Here is a 3,232-nt window from a genome sequence, read left to right on the forward strand (position 1 = left end):
ATTGTGCGCAGTACTGGAGGCTGTATCTCCAGAAGGATATAGATACTCTAGAGAGTTCAGAGAAGAGCTACTAAACTAGTACATGGATTGCAGGAAAAAAAACTTACTGGGAAAGATTAAATGACCTTAACATGTATAGCTTGGAAGAAAGAAGAGACGGAGGGGATATGATAGAAACTTTTAAATACATAAAGGGAATCAACACAGTAAAGGGGGAGAGCATATTTAAAAGAAGAAAAACTACCACAAGATGACATTATTTTAAATTAGAGGGGCAAAGGTTTAAAAGTAATATCAGGAAGTATTACTTTATTGAGAGAGTGGTGGATGGATGGAATAGTCTTCCTGCAGAAGTAGTAGCTGCAAATACAGTGAAGGAGTTTAAGCATGCATGGGATAGGTATAAGGCTATCCTTCATATAACATAGGGCCAGAGACTAATGATAGAATTCAGATTATTGGGCAATCTAGATGGGCCAAATGGTTCTTATTTTTTTTTTTTTTTTGGCATACTTTGGGCCCCTTAGCACCAGTTAAGCATTGTTTTAATGTGACAGTCTATCATAGTGTTGTTACTGACCATGTCTATTCCTTCATGACCACAATATACTCATTTTATGATGGCTACGAATATAAGGAAAAAAGCTCACTTAATCTCTAACTAGTTTCTTGAACATGACAATAAGTTAACTGTACTCCAATGGCCTCCACACTCAATCCAACAGATGACCTTTGGGATATGGTGGAACGGGAGATTTGCATCATGGATGTGCAGCTGACAAATCTGCAGCAACTGTTTGATGCCATCATGTACATATAGACCAAAATCTCTGAGGAATGTGAGGAACCTTGTAGAAAGTAAACCATGAAGAATGAAGACAGAAGGAGTTCTAACAGAGTACTATCAAGGTATACTTAATAAAGAGAGAAGTGAGTGCACAGTCACACAGTAAATCCTATATTGTGTTTTATGGCAGAACCCAGAGCTTTAAATTGGTTTTAAATATGTGATAGTAAATTGTGTACAAAACTTTTTTTCTACTGAAAATACTGTCTACTGCGTCTTATTATGTCTTAACACTTGTATTTTCAGAACACTTCATGCATGAATCTAATGAAGGTGCAAGGCTACGAGTGACACTGTGGATTGTGAAGAGTGGACAATAGATAAGCTGTATTGAGTCATTTTGTCTAAACATACAAAGACCAATTATGTTAAAGAAATTGAGAGACAAATATTAGTCAGCAGGTGTAGTCTTATCTCTATGCAACAGCAGTGCCTCTACTACATTAAAGACTTCCAACCACTTTATTAGAATCTTATGAGGTTAACATAAGGGTTCTGTTGTAGTTTTTTAACCTAGCAGGTTCCTTGTAATTGGTTGTGTCTAGTCTACATTATTATTATTATTATTATTATTAATACTACTACTAGTACTACTACTACTACTACTACTCATAATAATAATCATAATAATATTTACAATCAAATAATTTCATTTATACTTTGAACAGCCATAACATTTAAAACTAATACTGTGCAAGCCCCCTAGTGCTTCCAAAGAGTCCTCTAAGGCATGGACTCCACACCCTGAAGGAATCCTGTGGTATTGTGTGAATATGTTGGTTAGCATTTCCATTAAATCCTTTAATTTAAGGGCTGGGTCCTCCATGGATCAGACTTACTTATCTGGAACATCCCTTAGATGCTCAACACTACCCATCACAACACTACCCATAGGATCACATTGATTCTGCTGCTTTATCTTTTTCCCATAGTGCATCTTCGTACCATCTTGTTCCCAGGTAAGTAGCTCACATTTATCCAGAAATCTACATAATGTCAATGAAAATGTGATTCAAAAACATACTGATATGTTAATTTGGAATATATATATATATATATATATATATATATATATATATATGCATACATACATTGTACATGGGATTAATGCCAAGTCAGAATTACACCCACAAGGGAAGAGAACCCAACTGCATATATATATAAAGGGGATGAGTATTTATCTCAGGGAGAGATTACCACTCCTGGTATGACGGAGCTTCATAAGGCCATTTTGCACTCCGCAGGCATTCTGTGTAGGGGAATATGCAAAGCAGTTCATTACACCAGATTAAACCATGAAATCGCTTCTCGGCCTTTTGGCTAAGATCAAGTGTAGTATCTGTTCTTATCAGTTTTTCATGCCGGTGGGCAGTAACACCGGTATGGGGCTGGTGGGGATGGGTGCTGCATGGAGGGTGCAGGTGTACCGGGGCTTTCCGGGGATGGTTCTGAGGAATCAGCTCGACAGCTGCCCCGATGGGACCTGATCCCTCCGGGTCTCGCCACGAGGCTGAGAGGGTCTAGAGCCGAGGTACTTTTGTGCCTCGGGGAGTGGTGACCCCGAGGTGCCGAAAGTCACTGGGAATACTGGCTCACTAAGTTGAAGCACGGGCACCATAATCTCTTCCCCTTGTGGCACTCACCTCTTGATTCCCGGCCTTCTGGCTAGGATCAGAGAAATTTTTATAGATCCGGCCGGATGTCCGGGCAGTATATCTGCACACATTCACTTATTTCTTTCTTTTTGTCTCACTATGTCACTTTTTGCGTGTTGTGTGTTCACAGGATTTGTCAGGATGCGGTAGCCCTTCTGTGTGTCCCTCCTGGCTGTCTAGGGGAGGTGTGTGTGGCCATTAGGTTCCGCACCTTCTTGCAAACACCCCGGGTACTCCTGCTTTGGCAGGTTAATGTCAAGGGGGATGCCGGGAGCATTTGTGGTCCCCTAGTAGCTTCGGCGAAAAGGGACATCGAACCTGGAACCTCGCAGGTACCTTTTGGTCCAGAGGCGAAGGTTAAGGTTTGTTGGGGGGCCTCTCTCCTATCGGAGAAGGGCTTGCGATAGACCGCATCCTTTGTGTACGTTTTTTTAGTGTAACACGTTTGCACTTTGGGTGAATCGAGAGCACGTTCCTCGGCTTTAGATAAAAAAAAACATGAAACAGCTGTTTGCAGATGGGTAGAAACTTTCCTTTTGGGAAATCCCAATTAGCCTTTCATATTCCTTAACAGGAGCTAAGCTGATACCAGGGAACACTACCTGATTAAGGTGGTGTAATGAGCTGCTTTGCATATTCCTATATATATATATATATATATATATATATATATATATATATATAAATAATAGATCAAGGGGAGCACCGTGCATCAGGATTCCAGATCCGC

General features: G+C 40.3%; 1 non-coding gene across 1 annotated transcript; it reads left to right on the top strand.

Annotated features, from left to right (window-relative positions):
• Positions 1 to 2,147: 2,147 nt before the first annotated feature.
• Positions 2,148 to 2,340, top strand: LOC130283554 (U2 spliceosomal RNA). The gene has a single exon (XR_008846736.1). It is a non-coding gene; the product is annotated as a U2 spliceosomal RNA (small nuclear RNA).
• The last annotated feature ends 892 nt before the right edge of the window (positions 2,341 to 3,232 follow it).

Source organism: Hyla sarda, chromosome 7 (genome assembly GCF_029499605.1).
Source record: "Hyla sarda isolate aHylSar1 chromosome 7, aHylSar1.hap1, whole genome shotgun sequence".
In the NCBI taxonomy this organism is placed as follows: Eukaryota; Metazoa; Chordata; class Amphibia; order Anura; family Hylidae; genus Hyla; species Hyla sarda.